The sequence below is a fragment of the Uranotaenia lowii genome, chromosome 2, assembly GCF_029784155.1.
Source record: "Uranotaenia lowii strain MFRU-FL chromosome 2, ASM2978415v1, whole genome shotgun sequence".
Taxonomy (NCBI): domain Eukaryota; kingdom Metazoa; phylum Arthropoda; class Insecta; order Diptera; family Culicidae; genus Uranotaenia; species Uranotaenia lowii.
In genome coordinates this window covers 1,469,602-1,484,291 of record NC_073692.1, presented here as the reverse complement: position 1 = coordinate 1,484,291, position 14,690 = coordinate 1,469,602, and the positions used below count along the sequence as shown (strand labels likewise).

At 32.8% G+C, this 14,690-nt stretch overlaps 1 protein-coding gene across 9 annotated transcripts in view; it reads left to right on the top strand.

The window, feature by feature from the left end:
• LOC129749882 (uncharacterized) overlaps nucleotides 1-14,690 on the top strand; it is a 169,614-nt gene that overhangs the window by 93,073 nt on the left and 61,851 nt on the right. The gene's annotated exons all lie outside the window — the stretch shown is intronic.

Sequence of the window (14,690 nt, the reverse complement as noted above, 5' to 3'; positions counted from 1 at the left end):
AGTTTAAACAATTAGTAGCCACTTGAAAGCAAGGAATAAATATAATAATTGAGAAATTAATATTTAAAAAAAAAAATTATTTCAGGAAATGCTTTTTCTTTTTTTTCAAAATCAGCCATTTCAATAACAAAAAGGCAAAAAAAAGTGGTGTTTTCTAACTATCAAATTAGATCGAGAAAAAAAACAATTTCAAATCTGTCCACGTGGACATCCGGGGAGGGGGGTATGCCAAATGTCCACGCTTGTCCACGGAGGGGGAGGAGGGAGTCGAAAATCTCATTTTTCTGTCCACGTGGTATCTGAACGGCCCCTTATTGTTGATGAGTTAAGCATGAACAGTATTTGAATGTGCGATCGAGACTTCCCGTACCGCCTCGGGTCGAAAGACCTATCAGCCACTGGTGGGTTCTCATACATGCATACATACATACATGTTGTTATTTTTTTTATAATATCTTTATTTGAAACGGCTCGTAGCGTTAAGTTTTAAGGAGCCAAATCCGTTTTTAGTTTTTTTTAACAATGGTCTGCTTAGCTTAACACTTTTTCAGAAGAAAGAAGAATGATAGGAATGCGAAATAATGTTGTTATTTTGTCATTGATGTTATTTCTGTCAGTTTTGTCATTTTTGTTAAATTTGCAATTTTTCTCAATGTTTTTAATTTTGTCAAATTTGTAAATTTTATCGTTTTTGTCAATTTAGTCATTTTTGTCAATTTGTCCATTATGTCAATTTTGTCAGTATTGAAGGTTTGGTAGTTTTTTCCAATTTTTCTGTTGTCAATTTGCTCAATTTCTTAAATTTGCCATTTTGTCATTGTGGAGAATTTTGTTATTCAGTCAACTTTGTTCCTTTCACAATTTTGTAAAATTTGGAATTTGTTGACAATTATGTCTGTTTTGTAGTTTTTGTGAATTTTGTAAAATCTGTCAATTTTTATGAAAATATTGATGAACTTTCCAGACTGAGAATTAATTGAACATTTTGAAATTGAGTGAATTGTACTTGGGCCTAAATATCATCGAACAATGCTCGATTTGAGATGCTAGAAGAATATTTCACGTTTTGTTATTAAGAAAAAATGTAATCAAAAAGGTTAAAAATTTCAACGGATTTAAATATTATTTTACTATGGCTTTTTCCTTTAGAGATCTCTGAAAAAGGCAAGTTGTTGCGGCATCAAGCAGCGACATTGGCCGCACTGCCATAATCGACGCAGCCAGTGTAACAACGATATAATGACATATGAACCGAGTCAGCAGAGAACTGTCACTTTCCACTTCACTCATAAGTTCTCAGCTCTGTAAGTCGTAGATCGTTTAAGCGCTTTGAAAAGTATATCGATATCCTATAGTTAATCTTGAGTTCCATATTCATGTTGCGAGTTTCAGTAAGAATAACATAAAGCTAGAATTATATCAGGTATGAATCGATTGAGGTTAGGTTTAACCACGCTAACATGAAATAATGATTTAAGGAATTATAATTCTACGATATCCCCTTCTTTCTTAAGATCGTAACTGATTTGTAAGTTATCATGAAATCCTTGTTAGATAAGCCAATTACATGTATTTTCTTACGTAGTTTGAAGCGGATAATAAAGCTATCAGAAGCAAGGTTGCCGAAAAAAATGCTGTGTTTTTACGAAAAAAAATTCTGACTTTCTGTGATTTTTCTAAAAATTTCTGTGACGATTTTCTGTGATGCTTTTTCTATAAATTTAATTCAAAAGTCATGTCAAATGCGTCTTTTTTCATTTTACTTAAGAAAAATCAATTAACATTATCAATTTTATCATATTTCTCCAATTCAAAGATAATTATCCAAAATTTGAAATGACATAAAAAAAATTATTTTGAAAAAACGTCTAAAATTTAAAAATTCTGTGAAATCTGTGAATATTCCAAAAATTCTGTGTTCTGTGACACAGATTCTGTGATGAAATTTGGCTCAAGATTCTGTGAAATTATAGATTTTTCTGTGATTTTGGCAACCTTGATCAGAAGCAGTGATCAGCCCTTTTTTTGCCTCGCAACACAAGTAGAATTAATTTTTTCATATATTTTTTTTGATATTGATAACTGCAAAGCGGTACATTGAGTTTCAAAAACTGGTGTTTCTCTTGCCATTAAAAACACGCCTGTTTTCTATTAAGCAAAGCAACAAATTTGAAGGTTCTCTCAGGAATCAACGGAGTGTTTGAGCTTTTTAATGTACTGGAAAAAGATTTAAAATTATTAACATTTTTAAAAGATTTATTCAAGTGTCGTATTCCATTTATGAAAATGCACTTCTGAAATGTCTGCTCTTACGTGAGAACTGCTTGCACATTTCTCGTAATTTTTTGTCAAAAATTAAATATTTATCTGTAAGTGCAAGTACCTTCTCATAACAAAGGTTTTCTAAAAAAAAAAAAAAAACGTGAGAAGCTAATTCTCTTTTAATTATATTGCTTGTTCCCACAAGCTTACCAAATGCACTAAACTCTACTATGGAGGACTTGGTGGCGCTACTGTTTGGTTATTTTCTTGGCTTCAGCAAGTTACAGTTCGGATTGTCTTCCATCCAGTCATCGTCTTTGCTCTTCTCAAGTTTTTTTCTTAATTTTTTTATAAGTCTGTTTTAAGTGGTCCGTTAGAAATTGCCTACTTCTAAATTGTTAAAATTTTGTTTATTGTTCAAGTTATTAGGATTGGAAAATTTGTTTTTTTGTTTTTTTCAAATCATCAAAATTGTAGTTTTTTCCAAAACTAGTTTTATTTTTAATTAATCAATTTTCTTTTAAAATTTCTGAAAATGAACGCAACTATCAAATTTTCAAAACTACTAAAATTCAGCAAAAGTTAGTTTTCAACACACTGTTCCGATACCAGACGGTTCGCTCTTTATTATTATGGAACCCAACCATAGACAATGATCGCGTGCCAGAGTTTCATTCAAACTTCAAGTCTCCTAACTAAAGCATGGAAAATCGATTTCGAATTTTCCCCTCTCTTCGCCTCACACAAAACAGACAGACCGGCAAAAATTACTTTCGGACCAATTCGAAACGGAACCGGGACCAGGACCAGGACCAGGGGAGGGTAACTCAATTCCATTATACATGTGAAGGTAGTTTGGTAGGAAGGAAGGAAGGAAGAACGTTCGTCTATCCACCCATACACACCAACACACACCCACCAAGCCAAGGAAGGTATGGGCTAGCATAGCCAGGCTCTGCGGGTGTCCAGAAATCTCGATATCACTGCACAATGCAGGGTTGAGTGCAATTTTAGGGGGCTGCATCCGATTCAACATTTCTGAATGAGTCTTGAGGCCGCAAACTACAAAGCAATAGGCCTACCCTTACTAATTCTAATGGCAGACTCATTAGTCAGTAAATTACAGACGATGATGATAGGCGGGCGTTTGAGTAACAACGAATGGAACGATAATTTTCATATTCTTCCGTTCCCCTTAACCATAGCTAAGATATAACTCATATTTAAAACCTTTTGTTTGATCCTCTCTTAAAATGGATTTTAAGCAATGATTACCCTTAACTGAAAAATGTGTGTATACAATTTCGGAATAACTTTCTTTTTTTTTTGTAAATTCTTTATTTGAAACGGCTCATACCTTTAGGTTTTAAGGAGCCAAACTCGTTTTGTTTGATAACAATTGTGTGCTTATATCTAGTTCACTTTTAAAGAAAAAAGAAGATAGATAGGGAAATATGAAAATAAGAAGAAATTATAGACGAAGATCAATAGCTTTTAGGAAAAGATATACACTCAGGTTTTTTTTTACGCGGTATTTGGTCCCGCGTAAAAAAAAACCCGCGTAAAAAAAAAACCGCGTTAATTCGAAAATCCGCGTAAAAAAAACCGCGTTAATTCGAAAATCCGCGTAAAAAAAAACCGCGTTAATTCGAAAATCCGCGTAAAAAAAAACCTCGTTAATTCGAAAATCCGCGTAAAAAAAAACCCGAATTTCGAAAATCCAAGAAAAAAAAACCATTTTAATTAAAAAATTCGAGCAAAAAAGCACGTTACTAAAAAAATGCGAAAGAACCATGATTATTTAAAAATTTGCGTACAATGATAGTTTATTTTTAAGATAAAAAACAAAATCAATTAGATCGTCTGATGTCTCATGTCTCAGGTCTCATGTTCCATGTCTCAGGTCTCATGTCTCATGTCTCATGTCTTAGGTCTCATATCCCAAGTCTCATGTCTCATGTCTCAGGTCTCATGTCTCTTGTCTCAGGTCTCATGTCTCAGGTCTCATGTTTCATGTCTCTGGTCTCATGTCTCAGGTCTCATGTTTCATGTCTCTGGTCTCATGTCTCATGTCTCAGGTCTCATATCTCAGGTCTCATGTCTCATGTCTTTTGTCTCAGGTCTCATGTCTTAGGTCTCATGTCTCATGTCTCATGTCTCAGGTCTCATATCTCAGGTCTCATGTCTCAGGTCTCATGTCTCATGTCCCAGGTCTCATGTCTCAGGTCTCATATCTCAGGTCTCATGTCTCATGTCTCAGGTCTCATGTCTCATGTCTCATGTCTCATGTCTCAGGTCTCAGGTCTCAGGTCTCAGGTCTCAGGTTTCAAGTCTCAGGTCTCAGGACTCAGATATCATGTATCACGTTCTTAGTCTCAGAGCTAAGATTTTCCCAACTACAAAAAGATTCTAAGTGTTTTCCTTTGAAAAAGTCTTAGAATATTTTCTCTCAAAAACCGCGTTAATTCGAAAATCCGCGTAAAAAAAAACCGCGTTAATTGGAAAATCCGCGTAAAAAAAGCCGCGTAAAAAAAAACCGTGTAAAAAAAAACCGCGTAAAAAAAAAACCTCAGTGTATTTCGAACATGTAGTCCAAGTCTCTCACACCCAGCACATCTCTCACTGGAACATAGGGTGGTTTTCCTCGGGCCCGAAGGGAGTCTATCAAATTCGTTCTAGCGACAAGATGGACCCGGAATAACTTTCAACCGAAATAGCACAGTCTCATTAGAATAGTAGGCGGTGATTGTTTGTTGTCCTCGAGATTTAACGGCATTTCTGATATGTGTCTGCATTTTAAAGTTTGTCTAGCTTAATTTCAATTACGGAAGCTTGAACCCTTCAAAGATTTAAGGCATGGTAAGTTGCTTTACATTTTAGCTTAAACTTTTGCCGTTTTTTTCATTAACTGGTAATAATACATTTTTTATGATAGACTTCAGGGAATTTTTCTTCACTCACCCAGCGCTGTTCGTCACATCCATGCAATTCTTGGGTTGATAGAAACTCACCCAGTTAATCCCGGCAGCTATTCACTCGACGCTGGAGCGGCAATAATCAAGCATCTTGATCCCGTGGAATCGCGCAAAAGCTGCTAATGAAACGCATAAACTGCACTTAAGCTTTGGAAAAACGAACGGATGCAACTCGGCAGTTATGCTAGGGTGGCAACCGAAATTTTCGAATAATACTATTCCAACTTTTTATTAGTTGGCTGATAATGTTTGAATCTGGATTATACCATTTTATTTAAAACTTATGTTGTAGATGTCTGCTTGCATAACTGCAAATCAAAAGAGATAATAAAATATATTAAAGTGTTCCGTGAACAACTTCGAATTTCGCAATCCCTGGATTCTTGAAAGTTTCCTTTTTGAATGAAACGAACGACAGAATTTTTCCAGATTTTTTAAATTAGATAACGGTACCCGGGTTTGTATGTCATATCTGTCAATCCTGTCATTTTTGTTATTTTGTAATTTTTGTAATTTTTGTCATTTTTGTCATTTTTATCATTTTTGTCATTTTTGTCATTTTTGTCATTTTTGTCATTTTTGTCATTTTTGTCATTTTTGTCATTTTTGTCACTTTTGTCATTTTTGTTATTTTTGTCATTTTTAACATTTCCTTTTGTCATTTTTGCCATTTTTGTCATTTCTGTCTCTTCATCGATTTTGACTTCTCATCAATTTTGTCATTTGGATCATTTTGGTCATTTTGGTCATTTTTGTCATATTTGTCATTTTTGTCATTTTTGTCATTTTTGTCATTTTTGTCATTTTTGTCATTTTTGTCATTTTTGTCATTTTTGTCATTTTTGTCATTTTTGTCATTTTTGTCATTTTTGTCATTTTGGTCATTTTTGTCATTTTTGTCATTTTTGTCATTTTTGTCATTTTTGTCATTTTTGTCATTTTTGTCATTTTTGTCATTTTTGTCATTTTTGTCATTTTTGTCATTTTTGTGATTTCGGTCATTTTTGTCATTTTTGTCATTTCTGCCATTTTTGTCATTTTTGTCATTTTTGTCATATTTGTCTTGTCATATTTGCCTTATTTGTAATATTTGTCATTTTTGTCATTTGGTCATTTTTGTCACTTTTGTTACTTTTGTCATTTTTGTCATTTTTGTCATTTTTGTCATTTTTGCCATTTTTGTCATTTTTGCCATTTTTGTCATTTTTGTCATTTTTGTCATTTTTAATTTTGTCATTTTTGTCAATTGTGTCATTTGTGTCATTTTTGTCATTTTTGTCAATTTTGTAATTTTTGTAATTTTTGTCATTATTGTCATTTTTGTAATTTTTGTCGTTTTTGTAATTATTGTCATTTTTGTCATTTTTGTCATTTTTGTCATTTTTGTCATTTTTATCATTTTTATCATTTTTGTCAATTTTGTCATTTTTGTCATTTTTGTCATTTTTATCATTTTTGTCATATTTGTCATTTTTGTCATTTTTGTCATTTTTGTCATTTTTGTCATTGTTGTCATTTTTGTCATTTTTGTCATTTTTGTCATTTTTTTCATTTTTGTCATTTTTGTCATTTTTGTCATTTTTGTCATTTTTGTCTTTTTGTCATTTTTGTCATTTTTGTCATTTTTGTCATTTTTGTCATTTTTGTCATTTTTGTCATTTTTTTCATTTTTGTCATTTTTGTCATTTTTGTCATTTTTGTCATTTTTGTCATTTTTGTCATTTTTGTCATTTTTGTCATTTTTGTCATTTTTGTCATTTTTGTCATTTTTGTCATTTTTGTCATTTTTGTCATTTTTGTCATTTTTGTCATTTTTGACATTTTTGTCATTTTTGTCATTTTTGTCATTTTTGTCATTTTTGTCATTTTTGTCATTTTTGTCATTTTTGTCATTTTTGTCATTTTTGTCATTTTTGTCATTTTTGTCATTTTTGTCATTTTTGTCATTTTTGTCATTTTTGTCATTTTTGTCATTTTTGTCATTTTTGTCATTTTTGTCATTTTTGTCATTTTTGTCATTTTTGTCATTTTTGTCATTTTTGTCATTTTTGTCATTTTGGTCATTTTGGTCATTATTGTCATTTTTGTCATTTTTGTCATTTTTTTCAATTTTAAGCAATTTCTGTCCTTTTATCATTTTTGTCATTTTTGTCATTTTTGTCATTTTTGTCATTTTTGTCATTTTTGTCATTTTTGTCATTTTTGTCATTTTTGTCATTGTTGTCATTTTTGTCATTTTTGTCATTTTTGTCATTTTTGTCATTTTTGTCATTTTTGTCATTTTTGTCATTTTTGTCATTTTTGTCATTTTTGTCATTTTTGTCATTTTTGTCATTTTTGTCATTTTTGTCATTTTTGTCATTTTTGTCATTTTTGTCATTTTTGTCATTTTTGTCATTTTTGTCATTTTTGTCATTTTTGTCATTTTTGTCATTTTTGTCATTTTTGTCATTTTTGTCATTTTTGTCATTTTTGTCATTTTTGTCATTTTTGTCATTTTTGTCATTTTTGTAATTTTTTTCATTTTTTTCATCTTTGTCATTTTTGTAAATTTGGTCATTTTTGTCATTTTTGTATTTTTTTTTTCATTTTTGTCATTTTTATTATTTTTGTCATTTTTGTCGTTTTTGTCATTTTTGTTATTTTTGTCATTTTGTCAATTTTGTCATTTTTGTCATTTTTGTCATTTTTGTCATTTTTGTCATTTTTGTCATTTTTGTCATTTTTGTCATTTTTGTCATTTTTGTCATTTTTGTCATTTTTGTCATTTTTGTCATTTTTGTCATTTTTGTCATTTTTGTCATTTTTGTCATTTTTGTATTTTTTTTCATTTTTGTCATTTTTGTCGTTTTTGTCGTTTTTGTCATTTTTGTTATTTTTGTCAATTTTTTCATTTTTGTCATTTTTGTCATTTTTGTCATTTTTGTCATTTTTGTCATTTTTATCATTTTTGTCATTTTTGTCATTTTTGTCATTTTTGTCATTTTTGTCATTTTTGTCATTTTTGTCATTTTTGTCATTTTTGTCATTTTTGTCATTTTTGTCATTTTTGTCATTTTTGTCATTTTTGTCATTTTTGTCATTTTTGTCATTTTTGTCATTTTTGTCATTTTTGTCATTTTTGTCATTTTTGTCATTTTTGTCATTTTTGTCATTTTTGTCATTGTTGTTATTTTTGTCGTTTTTGTCATTTTTGTTATTTTTGTCAATTTGGTCATTTTTATTATTTTGGTGATTTTGGTCAATCTGATCATTTTTATCATCTTTGTCATTTTTGCTATTTTTGTCAATTTTGACGTTTTTGTCATTTTTGTCATTTGGTCATTTTTGTCATTTTTGGCATTTTTGTTATTTTTGTCAATTTTGTCATCTTTGCCATTTTTGTCATTTTTGTCATTTTTGTTATTTTGGTCATTTAAGTCATTTCTGTCCTTTTTTTTCATTCTTGTTATTTTTGTCAATTTTGTTATTTTTGTTATTTTTGTTCATTTTGTCAATTTTTTTATTTTTGTCATTTTTGTTATTTTGGTCATTTTGGTCATTTTGGTCATTTTGGTCATTTTTGTCATTTTAGTCATTTTTGTCAATTTGATGATTTTTGTCAGTTTCGTCAGTTTTATCATTTGTGTCATTTTTGTCATTTTGGTCATTTTTTCCATTTTTGCCATTTTTGTCATTTTTGTCATTTTTGTCATTTTTGTCATTTTGGTCATTTTTGTCATTTTTGTCATTTTTGTCATTTTTGTCATTTTTGTCATTTTTGTCATTTTTGTCATTTTTGTCATTTTTGTCATTTTTGTCATTTTTGTCATTTATGTCATTTTTGTAATTGTTGTTATTTTTGTCGTTTTTGTCATTTTTGTCATTTTTGTCAATTTGGTCATTTTTGTCATTTTGGTCTTTTTTGCCATTTTTGTTATTTTTGTCATTTTTGTCATTTTTGTCATTTTTATCATTTTTGTCATTTTTGTCATTTTTGTAATTTTTGTATTTTTTTTTCATTTATGTCATTTTTTCATTTTTAGTCATTCCTGTTGTTTTATCATTTTTTTTCCATTTTAGTCCTTTTTTCAACCTTGTTACATCGAAACAACATGAATGAAAATCATCAAAATCATATCTGGAATGTGCTTGTTTGTCAACATTTTTTTTATGGCGAATGATCAGTAAGGACCTTATGTACCTACATAATTTGAAAATTGATTAGGATTCATAATGCAATATTATTTGCCACCCTAATCGAGGCATCCCTCAGGAATATCCACCGTTTTGGACAGCTGTGCATATGCATATTAGACTGGCCCATAACAAAAAAAAATTCTTAAATTCCACGCGGCACCCCCTAGATTGGTGCATTTAGGTGAAAAAATGGCTTTCTGAAAGTTTCAGGTCTTTTGGCAAAAGCACGAGCTGGCGCAAAGGACTTAAAATTTGTATGAAGATTTTCGGAAAAATGTATGAAAAATCAACATATTTTCACTCTTTGTGTTCTAAAATATGTATTTGGTATGCTAGAAAGCTCAGAATTTCAGAAATTATAGTCCAAACAATGACAAACAAGTTTGTAGAAGATTGTGACGCAATACGAGTTGACTGTGATGAGTTATTTGCAATTGAATGTGTGCTTTTTTCGCATTCCTTTGATATATCGTGTACGGTGTATCAGCTAATAATCGCACTTACTTGATCGCATAGTTTTTCAAACCTTTCTTTCAACTTTTTGCAAAGATATTTGTTGTAAGATAAGCTACAACTTTGCAGAGTACACAAACTTTCGATCTGTTATTCTCATTGTGTGACAATGCGATCAAGTTAGTACTAATAATCCACCTTAACACCGTTCAAAATATATCGATGAAATGCGAAAAAAAATCACACATTCAATTGCAAAATAACTCATTACAGTCAACTTGAACCGCGTCACAATCTTCTACAAATTTGTTTGTCATTGTTTGAACTACAATTCCTGAAATTCTGAGCTTTCTAGCATACTAGAAACATATTTTAGAACACAAAGAGTGAAAATATGTCGATTTTTCATACATTTTTCCAAAAATCTCCATACAAATTTCAAGTCCTTTGCGCCAGCTCGTGCTTCTGCCAAATGGCCTGAAACTTTCAGAAAGTCATTTTTTCATCTGAATGCACAATTCTAGGGGGTGCCGCGTTGAAAAAAATGTTGTAAAAATCATCCCATACAAATTTGGGCCAGTCTAATGCATATGTATGCGGGGGTGCGATTCAGTGCAGTGCATTCTATACATACAGTTGAAGTGCGCGAAACATCACACAGTTTTCCCACCGGGCTGTTGCTGTATGTGTGTCTGTCAGTCTATCTGCCTATCTGTGCACGGAATGCATTTTACTCATTTATTCATTCATTCATCCGTTCGCCGTTCATTGAAATCCGGCTGCTGCCTCGTGGAACCGCTGCGCTGCGAGGGAAATCGTCTTTTGGGCTTTTCTTTCTCGCCCACTCACCCTTTCCTTCATTCGGGAACTTTGTCATTTGCTTCTGGCAGCTGAACCTGAGCTCGAGAAAGGGTGGTGCGCGGAAGGATTTATGCTTATATTGAAAGTAGTTGCATTGCATAGTGATCTCTTTCTCTCCCTTTTGTGTGAGTTTGCGTTACTTCAGAAGATGGAAATTCCCCTTTGTCTATACGGGTAAATAGGCCTCCGCTTTTGATTTCGTTTGAAACTGATGGATTATGCGGTTTTGTATGAAAATATACCAAGCTCACTACTGAACTTTTGAAACCAGGCTAAGCGCCAAAACATGTTCCATTGTTTAAAGTCAAATTATTAGTTTTGAATCTCAGCTTGTTTAGAAGTTAATCATAACGTAGAGAAAGGTAAAAATTTTAATGAAATATCAAACAAATTGTTTTATAAAGCTTCCGATGCTCAGAATCCGAACAAATCTCAGCAGAAAACTGCAACTTATTATTCAACGCGGCACGTCGTACGCCTGTAAAAGGACACTAACGATTCTACGGAAGTGGGTGGCCTGCTGAAAAGGCCGCGTTACCCAAAACAGCAACAAAGTAATTGAAATTGGTTTCTGGAGAGCGCTCGTTCGCTGTTTGTTGTTGTTGTTGTCGTTGTTGGTTCGCTTGATAAGTGAGCCACGATTAATTTCTCAAGTGGCGAGAAATTTGAACAATATGAGCTTTTCGTTTGGACGACCAGAAACCAGGAAAGAAGAACGAATCAACCGGGCTCGCTCGTCCGGAAACTGCCGAGAAAATTGCCATTTCCGGTCAAACGTAGCAGCAGCAAAAACGGTGGGCAGATGCGCTGGCTGGCTGACTGGCTGCTGTTGCTACTGTTGCGGTTAAAATGAGATATTTAATGAGAAGGGTGGTGGTACCATTGTTCATGATACGTAAAACTTGAAGCATTTTTTTGAATATTTCTTTTTTAGTGACAGTTTGTGACAGGATCTTCACCCTAAATCAACTTGAAATGTATAAAATGTCAAAAATCAATCAAACAAATGGTATCTACCTTTTCTGCATTTTTTTTTATTTTTCAAGTGCGTTTAAAGTTGGTATTCCACACAATAGGAAATTCAAAATTCTTCCGGAGACTTTGAGTTGTGTCAACGACGATAATTATAATTATAATTGATTATAATCAATTGCCAATAGTTACGTTTGTTCATTATTTTGACGGCTCTATCTGTGAAAATTTCATACCAAAAACACTGTCGAAAAGTAAGGAAATGTTTTCATGTATGCACCTAAGCGTGTTTACAGTCATTTGATGGAATAACTGATAATAAACATTTCTTATCAGTGAAAAATTTGATGAGAATGGCATGAAATAATTTAATCAATATACAAAACAAACAAAATTAAAAATTCAAACAAGACTTTGAAGCATTTGACTTTGAGCATTTCGATCTTTTTAAATAATGCGTTCGAGGCAAATTGTTGATTTTTTTCTTCCTCAAATAAAATTTATGCTTTTTATCGTTGAAAATCTTAATTTCAGCAATGATATTGCTATTGATATGATAATAGAAGAGCTCCCATTAGATTTAATCATGGCTTTCAAATCTTAAAAATTATATTTCAATACGGCAACCCTATCCTGTTTTATGCCATTAAAATTTGTGATAACTTAGATTTTTTTCAAAAAATCAGCTTTTAATTAAAAAATTATGTGTATATTTTGTATACACCAAACCGAATAGCTCCAGTAGGAATCCAGCAAGCTTGATAACTGTTTCCGACAACGAAATTTAGATCATAGGAGACAGTGGCAGATTTGAATAAATTTTTCATTGTTACGTCAGACAGAAGAAAATTTACACGTGTTTTTGCTTGTACGGATAAATCGAGGAGTTCTTTTGTAAAAAACTACTTTTCCTATCACGGTCCGAAATTTGTACTTACTCCAACGGAAATCTCCGGAAGCGACAGATTACTCGGCCTGTAGAGTCCGAGGTTTAAAATTTGTTCATTCCCAGGTAAAATCTGTTAGATTATTCGGCCAGTAGAGTCCGAGGTTTTATAATAACTTTCTCTGTCAGCCCTTGTCGAAGTCTAGTTGAGTCCATTGATAGTACGCAAAGTGTTACGGTGTCCCTGATTAGTCCCTCCCGCGCCTTCCTAGAACGAGATACTGACAGCAGCATTGAAAATAGAGACAATTCACTCGGATAGACGAACACATCCTCGTAAACTTGTGCGAAGACAAGCTTTTGATTTTTTCGTGAAAATAAATAATTACGCGGGTTGAGAATTTCTGAAAGGTATTAAAGATAAATATTTCCTCAATAATTATGCACAATTTAGAATTGTCATGATCATAGGTTGTTTCCGGGAGATTTATGAATCATTGTTGGAGGTTAGGAAAAAAAAGACTCTAAGTCACCAAAATTGTAAGTGGGACCTTTATTCAGTGAATTTATAATCCTAACCAGAGCTGCAAATGATCAGTGTCAGACAGCCAATATCAGCCGGCTTTGATACTGCTTTGCATGTCTATCAACCTTATTCTTGTTTTCGATCGAATTACATTCGTTAGATTTTGCTATTTCGTATTCTTGTTTTCCTTCGAACGAATGCGAACAGTTCGATCTTTCGAACATAGTTCGTACGAACCAAGGTGTGTATATATATAGGAGGTGTAACGATATGAGAAACTCCCGATTCAGCCATTTTGATTTGGCTACTATGGAGTTCGTGGAGTTTGTTTACCAACAAAGCTCTCAGCTCGAACATTTTTTCCGATGTCTACAATCAAACTCACTGAACCGCACCGCGCTTTCCTCGCCTACTTACTGACAAAGTCAGAGAACCTTGTGATCTAATAACCTTGGTACGAACAAAACTAAGCATTCCGGTTTTCGATCGCACGTATTTTTACTACCGCATGATAAACGTAAATCTACTGCTAAGAACGGCAGGCGGACCTCGAAATTTTCTCGTTTGTTTTCGTAAATATATTGTGATTTTTATCTGTTTAGAAGCTTCTTTTTCGAAATCTGTGTAAGGATAGCAGTGACGATTGTGTTAAAAAATCAGCAGAAGAAAAGAAGCACTCAAATCCCGAAAAATCATCCATAAGCACTTGCTGGATTATCAAAACAGTGACTGGAAGGTGCAGGGATTATCATCATTAGTGCAACAGGACCATCAAATAGAAATCAACCCACGCTGCCTCCTTCCCTCATCGCCTATCAATGGACTTTGGTGAGATTGTTTCATTTTATTTTGATTATATTTAAACATATTTTGTCAATCCTATTTGCCATGTAGGATTTCCCACTAAAACATCCCTTCCATTCCTTTCTGAAACAGCTTTATGGGTCGTATGAGTTCTCTGCACCTAAAGAGTTATTTTTGCTGTTTCAGATAATCCCTTCTATGATTACATTGACTTGTCACGGTGTGCATCATGGTACCACACTGATCTTCAAGTGCAGCACTTGGAATGAATATTGAATCCAGATACTCATTTTGGCATCTTGCGTTGCTCTTGATTATCAGTTGTACCTCGTGTATCAGCCAATGCAAGATGTGTGTAGTCACCCTATGCTATGCTATGCTATGCTATGCTATCTACTGCTAAGAACGGCAGGCGTTTTATGCAAAGGTGAACCTTTAATACCAAAAATGCGAAAAAGGCCACGGGGCAATGTTAAAAATGAAAGAAGGGGAGATGGGGGCATAATGGCCACCTTAAGGAAAACGGTTGTTTAACCATAGAAAAGAGCTATAATATGGAGGTTACATTATTGTTTCGTGTTCAGACACTTGAAAAGCCTATTCCCTAACGGGCTGAAACGTGAAAAACTAGATGAAAACGTTAAAAAATGCATTTTAAAAAATTTTGCCAAAAGCTGAAAACCAGCCACTGTGGAGGCATAATGAGAACCCCCCCTGAGGCAGTATGAGCACTATTAATCAGGGCAAGATGTGCGTTTTTTACCGGGGAATC